The sequence below is a fragment of the Terrapene carolina genome, unplaced genomic scaffold (genome assembly GCF_002925995.2).
Source record: "Terrapene carolina triunguis isolate 2854851 unplaced genomic scaffold, T_m_triunguis-2.0 Scaffold22, whole genome shotgun sequence".
In the NCBI taxonomy this organism is placed as follows: Eukaryota; Metazoa; Chordata; order Testudines; family Emydidae; genus Terrapene; species Terrapene triunguis.
This window is the reverse complement of record NW_020664373.1, coordinates 19,747,443-19,764,668: the sequence shown is the minus strand read 5'-3', so window position 1 is coordinate 19,764,668 and position 17,226 is coordinate 19,747,443.

Genomic DNA, 17,226 nt, shown 5'->3' with positions numbered 1-17,226 from the left:
CAGGGATTGTGTCCTGCAAGGTATGTCCCCCACCTCTGATGTCACCCATCTGTCTGCTAGATGGTCTGCTCTCCCATCTTTTGTCTGTAGCGGTGTGGGATCTACCAAGGTGAACTTGTTCTCGCAGACCAAAGAATCCAGCTAAAGGAGAGCAGTCTCACTGTCTGTCCTCCTATTCATTTTAGTGTTGGCCCTACCTATGCCAGCTGTACAGGCCTGTCTGTAATTCAGGGGCCTAGTGCATCAGAGAACATACTGCAGCAGAGACTCTGCTAGTAAGCATTTCAAAGTAGCAGCCGTGTTAATCTGTATCCGCAAAAAGAACAGGAGTACTTGTGGCACCTTAGAGGCTAACAAATTTATTTCAGCATAAGCTTTCGTGGGCTGCAGCTCACTTCTTCAGATGCATCGAGTGGAACACACAGACAGAAGATATTTATACATACAGAGAACATGAAAAGGTGGAAGTACGCATACCAATTGTAAGAGGCCAATCAATTGAGATGAGCTATCAGTAGCAGCAGAAGAAAAAACTTTGAAGTGATAATCTAGATGACCCATAGAAGGTTGAGGAGAACTTAACATGGGGGGAAAAAATTCAATTAGTGTAATGACCCAACCATTCCCAGTCTCTGTTTAGGCCTAAGTTAATTGTGTCTAATTTGCCTCTTACAATTGGTATGCGTACTTCCACCTTTTCATGTTCTCTGTATGTATAAATATCTTCTGTCTGTGTGTTCCACTCGATGCATCTGAAGAAGTGAGCTGCAGCCCACGAAAACTTATGCTGAAATAAATTTGTTAGTCTCTAAGGTGCCACAAGTACTCCTGTTCTTTTTGCTAGTAAGCATGTAGGTTTTGTTTTGCATGTTTTATGCAAATGTTAATTTTCCTTTTACCTGTGGCCCCTGTTTCTCTGGAAGCCCTGTACAGCCCTCAGAGATTTTTAGAATCACCCTGCAGACAAAATATTATTACTGCATCTTTAAAATAAACAACTCCTTCTCCCTACCCACACACAAGCACAGGATGTGGGGCACACTACAAAAAAGTGACCATGGCTAGAAGAAACTCTGAATAGCACAGAATGTATTTGTAATGTCACCAAGAGATATTCGGAGGAATACTGCAGGATTCTTTTGTTTAGAGGAATGATTTAAGTTAAATAATAGTACAGTTACAGAAGATTATCCCCATATCTGATATTCTTCACTGATACAGTAATGTGTCCTGTAGATGGTGCTGTTCCCTCACTATTTTCACTTTCCACTGAGACATGACACTCACATGTGATGTTCCCAGAAAAAATAATCTCTGTAATATGTGTACTTTGTGCATCCTGAACTGCAAACAGAAAGAGGCGATCTCGTTCAATGTGAAATTAAAAGTGAAACTGTGTTAAACTTTTAAAAATGGGACCAGGGCTGTACCACATTGCTCATGCTGTTTTAATGGAGTATCTCATCTTGGTTGAGCGGAAAAAGAACCCAATGCCCCCAATTTGCAGTAGAATTCCTTTCCTTCTGAAAAAAACAAAACAAAACAAAACAAAAAATTAATTCACAGAAGCCCAGTTTTAAGACATCCATCCTTTTTTACTAAAGTATAATCCTGGCAGACACATAAGAGAATTTGAGTGTTAACTTTTTTTTTAAAAGGACATTAAAATAACATTTAAATGAGTGAGAGAATGGCTGAATTAATGAAGCAATAACTTAACAAACAGACAAAGTAATGTAAACAGATGTGTCCTACTTCAAACAGCAGCTCATGTTTGATCAGCCTTTCACTGGAGATGTAGAGCTGGCAAGTACTCTGGGTATTGGACAAGGAGGATTTTTCCATCTGTGTTCTCTGCCGTGTGACATCGCAGTGAACGAGGCCAGATAAAGTTTAGCACAAGATTAAAAGGAGAGGAGCCTGATACTGCAGTATTATAGTGTTTGTTTGGCCTCATAATATTTCTTATAAACAGAGCTGGCAGTGACATTTATAGTTAAGATTGCCTACCATTTTCCATTATAAGCCCCTTTTTTTCAGTTGCTTTTTCACTTTGCCAAACTTTAACTGTTCAGGTTGAAGTTTTCTATGCTTGCCCTGTGCCTCAGGCTGTTAAAGGTAAAGTTTTTTCCAAACCATTTTTGGACATCTCTAAAACCTTCATCCTTTGGAGAATGGACTTGCAGTCTGGCAGAGGGATAGTCCTGAGGTCACAGAGGTGTCCTTCACTTCGTTATGCATATTTACCCAGATTTGAACAAATTATATGCTTCTGAAAACTGCCTTTGCACATGTTCAGTAGGGTTTATTAGAGACTTGCAGAGAAACTCTACCAATATTCCATCTGCATTGAGCATGCCCCCAACCCTTCAGAGCTTCTTACAGGTCCACTGTATTAGCACAACCCTTAATGGTGCACATGCTAGGCAGCAGCTACAAAACAGGAGAAGGTGTGCTGGACAGGAGCCAGGTGGCAACCAGGAGGCCCACTCTCCACATTTCGAAGGACTGATGTTAATTTTGTGGATTTCAAAGTTTTATTATTGAGCAATGCCTCATACATTAAGAAACTGGCAAGCATCATGGTCCCCATTTTACAAGTGAGATAACCAAGAAGGAGCACAAGATCACCTCTAGCAGAGTGAGTAATGTAATCCAAATCTTTCCTGTGTAGTTCCCAAGCCTCATCCCACTTTTCCACACAGCCTTTCAGAGTGAATGTGCCAGATCTATATGCTGTCTGACCTATACCACACTCCCCACCAGAACAAGAACTAGAATCCAATACTCCTAATTCACAACATTTCCCTGCTGTCTAGCAAATTGTTTTGTATGCCACTGGCAAACTGTGTCACAACCCCACTAGTGACTGGTCCACACAAAATATAAACAGCACCACTGCTATTACTTTCTCCTTTAGCTCAAGTGGTAACAATATGGACTAGGGTTGCAAAGATTAGGATTCAGACACTGCTGATTACACATATGAGGAATCAGTAAACATCCCCATCATGGAATATCTGCTTTTTAGTTTGCTTTAAAAAAAAAGGAAAATTATTAAAAAAAAACAAAAACGGTGGTAAGTAAACATCTAAGGTTGAAAATTCAAGTGCTCAAAAGTTAGGAAATACCCATTCAAACTTAATTTGGCTGCTTATTTTATATGAATTATGATAGTCTTTAACAACAGGATCACATACCATTTGCTCTACAGATAAGGGGATCAACAGCAAGTGGGGTGGAGAATTTCAGAAAGGGAAATGATTTTCTTATGTATTTATGGGTACATCTACACTGCAAAAAAAAAACAAAAAACCAAAAACAAAAACCTGTGGCAGCAAGTCTCAGAGCCCAGATCAATTGACTAATGTTCATAGGACTTGCACTGCAGGGCCACAAATAAGAGTGTAGAGGGTCCTGTTTTGGTTTGAGCCCAGGCTCTGAGACCCGCCCCCTTTGCTGGGTTTCAGACGCAGTGCTCCAGCCCAAGCAGGAACATCTACAATGCTATTTTTAGCCCCATACTGCAAGCCCCTCAAGGCTCTGAGTCTTGCTACTGTAGGCTTTTTTTTTGGATTGTGGATGTACCCTAAATCACTGGATTGGGCCCCAGGATAGCTGAGTGCTATTCCAGACTCTGAGACAGACTTCCTATAAGATGCTGGGCAGGGCTTCAGCTTTATGCATATGTACAAAGTGGCTGAATTAAGGTTGAACACAGGCAACTTTAATGATGGTATTTCCTGATGTTTGAGTGCTTGATTTCGCAACCGTAACATTCCTTTAATGTAGCTTTTGGTATTAAGTTAATAATATGTTAACATTATTAATAACAATAGCCCCAAACTGCCTCTGAACTTCATAGGCATTATTCTCCAATCTTTTATGAGAGTTTTATGCTGGTATGACCCCATTTAATTGAATGGCACCCCACCAGCGTCAAGGAATGGAGGATCAAGCCCTGTATCTCTATAATGGGTGGCACCAGATCTGTCCAGAATCCCTTCTCTAACATATTGTGGTGGTCAGCAAATATCTAGTTTTAGTGAGCTAGACAACAGACATAGCATCAGTTAGAGTCTGAGAGCCTGGTTCTGATCTCATGCGTAAGACAATACTACTTACCCTCCAGTTTTTACATAAAGACTATTATCCTACAGCTAGAGCATATATGTGCAGTGTGAAAAATAGGTGGAATTAATGTGAGCCCAAACAATTCATATTTTTCGTTTGGTCTAACCTAGCCTGTGTGTGTGTGTGTGTGTGTGTGTGTGTGTTGGGGGAAGGGGAGAGGGGGAATGGGAACGTCAGCTATGAAAAATATGAAACATCAAGTAAATTAACTTGGTGACACCTACCCATATATTTTCAAAATACTGTCAAGATTTTAGCTGCACAACTGGTATTTAAGACAATGGGAAAGATGCAGCTGAAATTGAATGTGCTTTGACAAATTTACCTTCTGGACGAAAGCACATATCTATAGTGTTGGTTGGAGGCAGGATGAGTGATTGTGATGAAAAAACTACACAAGTTTGCTTTTAGAGTTAGGCTTTGCTCCTCTGCCATTCTCACTGTTGCTTCCTCATCCTGAATAAAATCTATGATGGCTTCATACTCTTTTCCTGTTTCCTTTCCTGGCACAGAATTTCCAATTGCTTCCTAATCCAACTTCTCTGCCTTCTGCACAGAATCCCAATGGCTTCCCCACTCCCTGATGTCCCCTAGTCTACACAGAGTACCTGAGGAGTGTCTTTCCTCTCTGCACCCTTTTGTTACTTTCTTCCCCTTCACACACCTTTGTTCTGCTTTTCCCACAGCTACTCCCTCCCCATTTTTCTTTCCCTCCCCTATACATGCTTCCTGATGTCTTTAGCATCTCCTCTTCCCACTTCTTCCCCTGAACAATATCACCATTGTCTCTGACATTTCTCCTTGCCTTCTCTATAAAGACTTACCAGGAAGAAAGAGGCGTTGTTTTGCAATCCAACGCAACTGTGAGCCTTGCTGATTTGAAGTAAAATAAACTAAAAGTGATTTTAAGTGACTCCTCTTTTGTTCTATTGTCTATACAGAGTTCATTGTTTTAAGAGTTACTTTTGAAAGAAAAATATTAATATTCTATACATGAAATGCTCAGAAAAAAATGTGCCTCATGCATAGAACAGTGGCAGACTAATACAGATGAAATTATTTCTGTTATACATATTGAGGTATTCTGTATGGATTTTACAATGAAAATGTTCTTTTTTTCCCCCTTTGCCCTCTCTTCTGGCTCATTCTAAACTCTCTGCTCTAAAGTTTTCTTGACCGCCCCCACCTACCTCTCTCTCTAATTCACTCAAACCTTACCCCTGCATGTGGTAGATGAGCACTTTTTTTTGTAATACTGACAGCTTTTTCTGCAACAAGCTCTGTGGTCTTCAGTAGCATTTACCCCTGGGCACACTGGCTTTTAACTGGCTTATTTGTTAAAAAGCCAAATGAAATGCTCTGTGATGCTCCCAACTGAGCTTTTTTAACAAGAAGTGAAAGCCAAATGTCGGCATTGTCGAAAGGCAAGCACGATGGATAACCAAAACTGATAGAGAATAAGATTGTTAAACAAAGTAGGGGCTAGGATCTTCAGAACAACAATGGTATCAAATCTAGATCACTAGCAAAAATGAGATATACAGCATATTTTTTTAAGTAACACATGTATGTATGGAATATTTTAAAGGCAAATAATAACAGACATAAATATTGTCTAAGCACATAAGTTTACTGTGTTTTATTATACACAAGAAAAACTGCATTAAAATATTATACAGAATTGTTTTAAATCAAATTACTGTCTGAAGGAATATAGGATTTGCCCTCCTGGATTGACCATTTATTTATCGATCCTTATATATGTGGCATTAGCTAATATCTGAATTCAGAGGAAAGCAAAACATTTCCATAATCCATCCAGTCAGCTATACAATGCCTAGAAGTAGTCATATTGTTATTTGTACTTTTATTTCTGTATTATCAACAAATTAGTTTCCTTGCTGTACCTTTGATAATATCAGTGCAAATAGTTGCACATACTGTTTCTCTGAGACAGCCTGAGCCTGGGAAGTACCTAAGGCATGATTAATTAGCCAAGTGAAAGAAACTACCCAGCTGACAAAAGTATTCATTGGACCAAATGACCTTTGATGTCTCAGTGCTTGAGGCCAGAGAATTTGGCATGAAATAATCTGGAATGCTAAGCGGGATCTACAGCTACTAAAATATGAATATTTTGAAGAGAGGTTATGTCTTCACTGCAGGAAACAGTGTGCTTATACATCAGGGTAGCTAATTTCAAAATAGCTACCTTGATGTCAAATCCTAGATGAGACAAGCTGTAGATTTTACCTCAATAGCTCATCTAGAGAAACCTCAGATGGGGGCTTTAGTATTAACCGCTAGAATTTTACACTGAGTTAGCTATGTCCTTGGGGGTGGCGGGGGGAAGCCCTTTTGCAATGAAAACAAAGCCAGGGTCTCTTTGGTATGGTCACTATATCTCTCAGGACCTGGAAAAAGGTGTAATCCTGGTGATGGTCAATCTCAGTGTGTGGAGGTGGGCCGTGACAGTAATGCTGGTTGGTGATGCCCACACTGAATCAAGCTGCCAAGTTCTGCCAGAAATAAAAAGGCTAAGAGGGGCAGTAGCTGTGTCACATCAAAAAGTGTCCTATCAAAACAAAATCCAGTGCCAACAACCCAGACATGGACACTTCCCCTCATTTTAAAAAAGAGCCAGGTCTAAATTATTATTCATATTGTTATTATTTGTATTACCGTAGCACCCAGGAGTGAGAGTCATGGCCCAGGACTCCATTGTGCTAGGTGTTGTACGAACACGGAACAAAACAGTCCCCTGTCCCTAAAGTTGCTCAAGAGCATTTCCTATGAATGCAATCACTAAAAATCAAAGAATTCCACCAATAGAAGGATTTAAATCCTGCTTTAAGGGAAGATTTAAATGCATAGCTGCTATTGAAACCCCCCATAATACTTAAAGTACGTCCACACTGCTCCACAGTTTAGAATGCGGATGTGTGAATAACAGTGCACACCAAAGTGCTGTGCTGTAACTCCCCTGTGTGGTTGCTGTGGATGTGAACTAAAAGGTTCCCAGTTTGCATTAACACAGTCCTGTTTGAAGAGCAGTACATTAATGGAAACGAGGAACCTTTTAGTTCATGCTCATAGAGTCCACATGGAGGAGCTACAGCGTAGCACTATCCTCACCCCTGTAACCCAAACTATGCGATAGCTGTAGCCCTCAGACTGTAGATTCTTTGAGGCAGGAATCATCTTTTTATGTGTGTACAGAGCCTAGCACGAAGGGGTCCTGATCCCTGAATGAAGTCGCTAGGTACTAACACAATGCAAATCAAATAAAATAATAACAATAATACATAAATATACGGTATATGTAGTGACAGACAGTCTGACCTCGTGGATTGGATGCTCAGGAGACCTGGGTTCTATTTCTGGCACTGCCACTGTTATACTGGGTGACCTGTTCATGCCTCAGTTTCCCCATCTGTAAAATGAAGATAATGACACTGACCTCCTTGGTAAAGTGCTTGATCGACTGATTACATGTGCTGTATAAGAGCTAAGTATTATTATTAATGTGAGAATTACCTCATTTTGGACACTTTTTTAAAAAAAAAAAATGGATAGATTACAAAATGCCACAGGCCCAATTCTCCTCTGCCACCTGTGTAAATCAGAAGTAACTCCATTGAAGTTAAAATAGAGCCCAAAGCTCACTGAAAAAAGTTGGAGTCTTTCCATTTACTTCAATGGGTTTTGGATCAGGATCTAAGTGAGAAAAGAATCAGGACCTATTTTTTTTTCTTTAAAGACTATAACAAGTACCAGCCTTACATTGTGGTGGTGAGGGGTATTTAATCATTATAATGTCTCTGCATGAGAGTCCCCTCCCACCATTAGACACGCAGGAGATAGACCTGCTTGGTCTTTATTTGTTTTACTTTCCTCAAGGTATGCATGAATGTAGAATTAAGGCCAGTAGCCTCTGAAGATGACTGCAAGCTCTGTAATTACAATTCAGGAAATTGAGCCTGTTAGCAGGAGCAAAGAGCAACAACTCCTAGCTTGCTTCTCCAAGAGACCCACAAATCTTTAAGACTGAAGATATAAATGTTGCGTAGGAGGTTTCCACATAAACAAAATATATATCGCCTCTAAAATCATAACTACCACTGCAGGCCTACCAATCAAATGACAGTGACTCTTCTGGGTTTTCCATAAATCATGGCTTGAGAGATTGTAACTTAGTTTAGTATTAGTAAATAGCATTTTAGTTAAAGGGATTTTCAAAAAGGGAAATAGAGCAATTAAAAATAGTTCACCTAACGCCGAAAGACACTAAACTCCCACCCCTTGCACATGCCCAGACACTCGAGAAACTAACCTTGTTTGAATGACATGTATATCTCTTTCCTGCTGGTAATGGCATAATGACTGTCCTGATGTTTTGAAAAAGGCAATAGATCTCAGTTTGTACGAAGATGGGCTTCTCAAGATTACCACTGCTTCATCTGTGCTGTGAAAACTTGCATCACTGCTGAAATAGCAACAGTGTCAACTATAAAAAGCTATCTTCATTTTCCAAGCAATGCCTTCCCAAGGTCACAATGCTTTTACATTGTATAGTAGGCCCTGGTTTCTTAGAGTACCACTGACATTCTTTAAAACTGAGATTCAGTTTCACTCTCACCATTTCGCTTATTTTAATTATATCACTGAATCCCTATTAAAAAAACCCTATTGCTCGGATTCTTTTCTACATTTTATTTTAACCCTTGAAGAATTCTGTCACAAAGTTTGATGCTTTGTGAGTTAACAAGCATTACCTTGGACACTCTACCTAATAAATAGCTCAATTGCTACTTTGTGAGCAACTGAAAGAACAGATGGATATTTAGGATATGAAGAATTCCACTTTGCTAGTATTATTCCAGACAGACACATCTAATGAATGAGAACACAAAGACATGCAGCAGCTGTCAGTTGAATACGTGCCATAGTGCAAAGCACTGCTATAAATGAATTTGAAAGATTTATGCACTTCTATTTCTATCTTGATATTCTCTGAGTGTATTTTATTTGGAGAATAATGTAGGGGGAGATGGAATACGGGCTGGAAGAAAATTAGATCTCAAATAACATCACAGATTAAAGTAAAACTGCTCATGAATTATCATCCTGCATAACTGAGCTACCATAAACTCCATACTGGACAATGGTCCATTATATTCTACTCCAATCTGGTGGTGATGCCATATTAAAAAAAAGCAGGTGGGTCTCTTTAGCTCATTGCAGCTGCACACATGTTCAGTAGTTAATGCATCTTTGAAAGTCCCCCTCAATCAGTTGTCATGCCTGAGAGGTTATTCAGTGACGTTCCACTGCTGCTTGTTTTGAAAGCCCATACTGGCATGTACATATATTCATTACACATACTATACATTGTGAGGTAGCAGGGCACATGCCCCTATATGAATCATGCATCAAGATTAAATAAATGGGCTTTGAATGGTGCACAGGACTATGATATAGTAAATTTATTTCACTTTGAATTCACAGTTGTCTGAGTGTGGCGGTCCCCAATGGTTGAGCCTCCACTGTTCAATTTCTATAATAAGCTTTGTTATTCAACATGTCACTGCTAAGGCATACTTCGATAAAATTTAAGTCTACTTTGAATGACTCTTTACGTGGTGGTAAATCAGATAACTAATACATACATTTGGATCCCATTTTATTCCCAGACTCATTGATATAATAGCTTTAGAAAGGTTATCTACAGTTATCTTGTCTATCAGCTGACAGGACCGGATTGCTCTCAACATCAAACCAATATATGTTTTATCTAGTCTATTCTCGAGCTCTTCTAGAGGTGGTAACTCAGTGACCTCTCTTGGCAAATCGTTCTGTTGTCTAATTGATCTTGATTTTGGAATTTTTTACCCCATATGTCTAATCTGAATGAAATTTCCTTCTTTAACTTTCAGGCCATTGCTCATTATATCATCCTTAACCACCTTAAATAATTCCTCCCCATCTTTTGTGTTACTACTTCAAGTATTTAAACATGGTTATCATGTCTGCTCTTTGTCATCTTTTCTCTAAGCTGTACATATTCAGTTCCTTTAATCTCACTTCAGAGGTCATGCCCACTAATCCTTTTATCACTTTAGTCACCTTTATTTGTATTTTCTCTAATTTACCAATGTCTTTTTTTATAATTAGGAGGCCAAAATTGTACACGGTTACTCAAACACTGTTGGAGGGTGAAGGGTAGGGATGGGAGGACAATGTGGGTATGGCTTCACAGTTTATAGCTGCTATTCTATTTGATGAAAGTACTATAAAGACGTATCAGTCTACTCCTTAACTAATTAGTGACTTTAATGAGCACTGAACCTTCAAGTGCAATGCTAGGGATCAATTAAAACATCTGTGGCAACATAATTAACTCAAAATAATGAATCAGAGAAATTCCTTGAAAAATGACACCTTCTTAAAAAGGTACGGTAAGTATATCATTTAACATGAAACCTATGTTTAGTATTCTGGTAGAATCCTTATAAGCATGATTTTATCTAATATGACAAGGCTAAATTTGTAGATGTTCTGAGCAACACAAATGACTGTAGAAGGAGCAGAATGTTTCTGAATTAAGAAAGACCTCCATGACAGTCAGTACACAGAGGGCAGATTCACAGCTGGCATATGACCATACATAGAGGTCAATGAGGGAACGGCATTCATTTATGCCAACGGTGACTGAGGCTGTAAGGTCTTAAAATTGAAAAGGAGCTACTGACATTTAATTCTTATGTCAGGGAAGGTCTTAATTTAAAGAAAAATGGCCCCCCAAGGCAAAATTGTGCTAATTGCCTCTTGCTTATGATCTTGACATTGACCTCAGGTATACCATTCCTAAGTCCAATTTTTCATTGTAAAACTTGTATTTGTGGTTAAAAATGTCTCCAGACTTAAACATAAAAGGGCAGGATACTGTACTGTATTCAGCTTACTTTGGGCATAGCAGAGAGGGAGCTCTCAGGTAGTCAGTTATCCTCCTTCATGCTTTGTCCTTTTGCCTGAGCAGTGTAGAGTAGGCTGGAGGCTGCTTTTTAAAAAATATTATTTATATAGCATAGGAGCCTACTGGACCAGGGGGCTGTACAAACACATAACAAAAAGGAGAGTCCGTGCCCCCAAAAGGTTACAATCTAAGTACAAGACAAGAGACAACATATGGATACAGAGAGACAGACGGGGTAATGGAAATGGCATAGGGCTGCCACAGTGTCTTCTACACTACCCACCCTACTAGCCACCAGTACAGGGGCATGATGGGGAGAATGGGGGCAAGCCTGGGGCACCACAGAGTCCAGCTGCCAGACAGCCCTTGGGGGCCATTGTCTGCTTCTGTAAAATGGAACAGACTTCAGGCTGCTACTCTGTGTTATGCTGGGGTCTAATATCTAGTGGTCCTGGGACTAAGGGAGCACAAAGGTGACTGAACTCTGCCTTTGCCTCAAAGTGGTCCTGCAATGAGCTCAGCTCAGTCAGATGAGAGATTCTGGTCCATAGTTCAGAGCTCCCAAATGCTGTATTTACAGTAAATGTAAAGAGCATTGGCCAAATTCTTTTTGACTTCATAGGAGTTACAGCGATGGTTGTAAAGGAGGACTTGGGTCATTTGACTTTTAACAAAGGCTTTCTCTTTACAGTGTTTATAATGCAGGGATGACTGGAAACGTAAATACACACATAACCCAAGCACAGAAGTCCTTATTGCCAATACTACTTTATAGTCTCCAGCTTCTAGTCCAGGCTGGATGTGACATGAAAGACTCCTGTCTCTGACTCAGTACAACATTTAATTCTTTAGTATTGAAATACTTTCCACACTCCCTTTCACCTTTTCTTTTTGCTGAAGTCACAATACCTGTACTAAGTTTTTGACATCACATTAACTTCCATGGAAACAAACCAGCATTAGAGAAACACGGGAATATGACTTCATTGTCGGATTAAGCAAAAAAACACTCCCAAGAACCCAAAACCCCAAAACCTAGGGAAAAAGCTCTTATACAACCATAAAGAGGGTGTCTGAAATAATCATGGAGTTAATACAGAAAATAACTTGCAATTTAGTGTTTTTATAGTAAAAATGTTCTCTTTTTTTTTTTTCAAGTTTGTTGAAGTATGAAAGTCCTTCTTTAAAAGAGAGTCTATATGCCCCATTAATGATAGCTTGGATTACAGCAGTGCATTTGGTTTGAGTTCATATTTAAAAGAAACCATTTGCTCCTACTGAAGCAAGGCCCTCAGCCGATGTGAACCTCCTATGCTGCTGAAGTTAGCTGGCTTGACCTGACATATTTTTAGAGAGTACTGAAAACAAGAGAGGAGCAGGTGAGATAGGAGAGTCGGATCAAGGATGATTGTGTTGAGGGTCTAGTAGAAAGGCAAAGGGGTTATTTCATGTAACTGAATAGCATTCTAACATACAGGCAGCTTACAATAGTCATAGAAAACATAGTTGTGGCAAATGATACAGCAACAAATATTACTCTCTATTTGAAAACAACCACAATTCAGGCTAGAGTCAGAGCTCAGTGAACAGTTTTCTAGAGTTTGGAATTCTTGTGAGAGCATCTGATAAGTCAGGACTTGTCTACATATGGAGTTTTCTGGAATAGCTATTGTGCCTCAAATTTGCAACCTACTTTTAATACAAAATAATTTTCAAGTGCAGACAAGAACTCACATGCACTAGGAGTCTGATTCTTCTCTCATATACATCAGTTTTACAATGAAGTATTTTCATGAAATTCAGTGGAGATACTCCTGATTTAGACTCACGTAACTTAGATCTGAATCATGCCCTAAGTCACAAACAATTTATCATTTGCCTAATAATCAAAGCGAGTGCTTCCAATTAGTCTTTATTTCAAAGAGTAAAACTTTTTTAAAAACCTAGAAAGCCCATCAAAATTCTGCAAAAATCCTGACTGGAATTTTCAACTGTTCTAAGGTCAAGTTCCAATATTGCTGCTGAAATGAAAGGTAATGTTTGGAACACAATCACTGTGACATAATCTTGTTTCAAACACAATTTGTGTGTGTCAAGCCTGGGGCTGAACTGATACGCGTCATGGAGCAATGGAGAGGTGCATTAAGCACCTGAAATACTGAAAAGAGCCTTTCTCGTCATCTCCTCTGCTAAAACGTGATGTACTCCGGACACTTTGATCCTGCAGGCCATACACAAGAAAAGCTTCCTTTGATGGATTCTCTTTTCCACAAACACATGAAACCCCAATTCATGTAACTACAGTTATGCGTATATATCCAGGGAGAATAGATCTTAATTTATAAAAGAGAAGGAAAAGCCCAGTAGTTATTTCTTCCTCTGATTGATTCCTTTTTTAAATTGTGAACACTATGATAGCACTGTAGAGCTCCTGCTTTCACTTTTATTAAGGTCAGCTTGGCACACAAAGAACTTTTTTCAAACTTAAAAATTTGATCTTGCTCATGCCAAGCCAGTTTTCCAAAGATCTGCCATTTGTGCACTGAGGGTGGCATTCTCCCCTGTGCTGAGCGGCCAGTGCAAGGTTTATGAATTCTGTGAGCCCCTTTGAAGGTTTGAGCTGGATGTAATGTAGGCTCGTTGTGGTAGGCCTAGCACCAAACAGCCCCTTTGTGGCGGGGGGATGGGGTGTCGGAACCTCGCCACTCTCAAGTTCATGCGCCGGTCTCTCTGTGGGTGACCAGTTGCGGCCTAATGGCCTTCTTCCACACAATCACCCCTTGGTCGGGGTAGTGGGCCTAGCGGCTAGAGTCCGGGTAACTCAGCCCAAACGTCTGAGCGGGGTGGCCCAATGGCCAGGGTCCATATAAATTGCTCCCTGCGTTGGAGCAGTGCGGCCTAATGGCCAGAGTCCATACAATCCCTGTGGTGTGGGGGGATAGTGGTAGGGGGACCCAGGCCCGCCCTTTCCACCAGATCCTGACCCAGGGCCCTGATACTGGCAAGTTCCCCTTGCCACCAGCTCGGTGGGGATCCGTCCGCAACATGCCAAGCATCTGTGCAGCTCTAACGCCATTTGCCTCTAAAGTTCCCCTGGGTCACTTCCTACCATAAACACCAGTTCTCTGCTTCAGGGGGTCCTCCAGTCTGTTCCCCTCCTGTGACGTACTCCGTCTGGGCATCAGGGTGCATCGCGGCTTGGCTGGCCTCCGGATCCTGGTGCGCAGGCTGTTCCTCCTCGAGAGCTGGCGGTGTGCCTCCTTCCCCTCCGGTGGTCAGCCCAGACTGAGCAGCTCTGCAGGCTTTTATACCTGTTCTCCAGTTGGCGCATGCCAGCAGAGCTTCCAGGGCGTGGCTTCCTCTGCTAGGAAGGAAGGGTTAACCCCTGCGGTACCAGTGTGGGGCCACTCTACCCCGTCACACTCACCTATTGGAGGAGCCTCTGAACCCTTTCAGAGGTATCCTGGTTAAACAGACCTCTGTGTTCTTTAAACTGCAAATCCCATGATACAATGGTGGGCGCTTGGTAGGACGGGACTGAGCTTCTGGGATAAGAGGCTGCTTCAAGGGGTCAGCAGCACCCATTTTATGGGCAGGAAGCTGGAACAGAGAGCTGCTGCTTCCCTTTGGGTCTGGGCCAAGGAGAAGCTGTGACACAGTCCTGTGGATGAGTTGCTAGGATTGAAGACACGTGACTAGGGTTAAGACTACACGATAGTTGCACACTTGGTGCTGAGCCCTAGCACTTGGACTCCTCCACAGCGAGGCACGAGGGCAGAAGTTGGAGACTGTCAGTTGGGCAGAAGATCTGAATTTGGCCTACAGACAATTAAGGAAAAGAGTGAGTTACCCCTCGGCTCTTGTTTTCCAATATAACAACTGTTACTGCCAGCTAGCACTGTGCACACTAAGCTGCTCACAGTACAAAATTGCCTCACTCCTTGTGTCACCTGGACTGCCTTTGGTGGACTTACAGAGTGCTGGCCTGAACTCCTGTTCACCCAGCACGCCAATGCAAAAGAGCGCCCAGGATTATAAGCTTAAGGGAGAGCGTGCACTCAGGGATGGGACGGACCTGTGTATAAAGTCAAAAGTGTCTGTTAGGTTTATATATTTCTTACTATATGTTCCATTCTATGCATCTGATGAAGTGGGCTGTAGCCCACAAAAGCTTATGCTCAAATAAATTTGTTAGTCTCTAAGGTGCCACAAGTCCTCCTGTTCTTTTTGTTAGGTTTATGTTGCAACTTGCTATTCAAAGCAGCAGCCATTCCCTGAGCTATTGAAGCGCCCCCTACTGATGTGGTATAGATATAACAACTTAATCTATTTAATCTGTTACATTTTTTATTACATGTTGTTAGGATAACTTTTAAGTAAAATTGTATTGGTTTTATTTCGGGTGTTTATTGCCTGCATAAGATTCATTATTTACATCTTTGTTCCGGGAGGCGACTGAGGCACACCCACAAATGTATACAGTGCCTGTCTTGGTGGAGGCACCGCCAACTATAAATATACATAAGAGTAAGATAACTACTGCAGGGGGTGACTAGAGGATTCCACCTAATTCCCCATCTCAGCTGGGCCGCCCATGATCTCTGTTATCCTTAATGATGCAAGATTCCCAGGCAACAGGGGAGAGTTGCCTGCTCCCGAGTAACCCAGAGGAAAGGTGGGTTACATTAATTATTGCCCAGGCTGTGTGCTGGCCCTCTGCACACAGAGGAATTTCATCCAGACTCAACAATCTCAGCCACCAAAAAACTTATCAGATAGTTATGGGTTTGGTCACTCTCAGAGAGGCCACATTGGAAGTGGCATCTTACAAACATTGATGCATGTATTTATTTATTTGTAATTGGATACAGTAAAAGTAAGTAGTCCTATTAAGTAACTAAATGACAATTTTTGAGGTTATAATAATCCTTGATGAAAGCCTTGGCACTAGGAATATCCTTATATATAAAGCAACTGGTTCAATTTAGCTTTTCATTACTTCTGATGCAGAAGGCTCATAACACACTCGAACTGTGGTAATTCCAACAGAGCAAATGGAATTGGATGAAAACAGCGTGAAATTCCATTTAATTATATTTATGCCTGTTCTTCCTATGTTTGAGGAGTTTAGATGTTTGCCTTTTAAATTAGAACAGTGAGTTCTGTGGGAGATGATCAAATTTGGTAATATTTAATTTTAACTAAAGGAAGGTTTTCTAAGTCACTTAGTTATTGAGAATGATACAATACGAAAGATCACTCCATCTTGGGCTCCCCTCTCCACCTCACCTAAAAACAAAACACTGTGACAGCAGAACCAAATAGAACCACACTACAGCAGACAAGGATGTGTTGCTATTTCCATTTTAAATGTCTGCATTTTCATGACAGTCTCCTGATCTAGCAGGACTCAAAAATCACAGTGCAAACTGAGGATCTCTTGTTTTCCTGAGTAGTCCATAGACTTAAAAACAGTAAGAAAATACTGTGATCATACATTTAATTATTGTGGTAGGTGCTGTACAAACATATAACAAGAGACAGTCCCTGTCCCAAGGAGCTTACAATCTAAATAGACAAGACAGACAAAGAGAACATTATTATCCCCATTTTACAGATTCAGAACTGAGGTGCAGAAAGGTGAAGTGACTAGCTCCAGGGCACACGTGAACCTAGATCTCACAGTCACAGGAACCTTTTGGTTCAAGCCTGTGGCATCCACAGGAAGAAGTTACAGTCCAGCACTTTGGTGCGCACTGCTATGCACACCCAGGGCCGGCTCCAAGTTTTTTGCCGCCCCAAGCAAAAAATTTTTCCCGTGCCCCCTGGCCCCGCCCCAACTCCGCCCCTTCCCCACCCCATTCCAACCCCTTCCCCAAATCCCCGGCCCCGCCTCCTCCCCCGGGCATGCCGCATTTCCCCTCCTACTCCTCCCTTCCAGGCTTGTCTGGAAGGGAGGGGGGAGAAGCTGAGCGACGGCGCACTCGTGGGAGGAGGCGGAGGTGAGCTGGGGGGGAGCAGTTCCTCTGCCCCCCGGGTTACTTCCTGCAGCCCTCCCCGCGCCCCCCCACCGCTGCAGCTCACCTCCGCTCCACCTGCTCCCCTGAGCGCGCCGC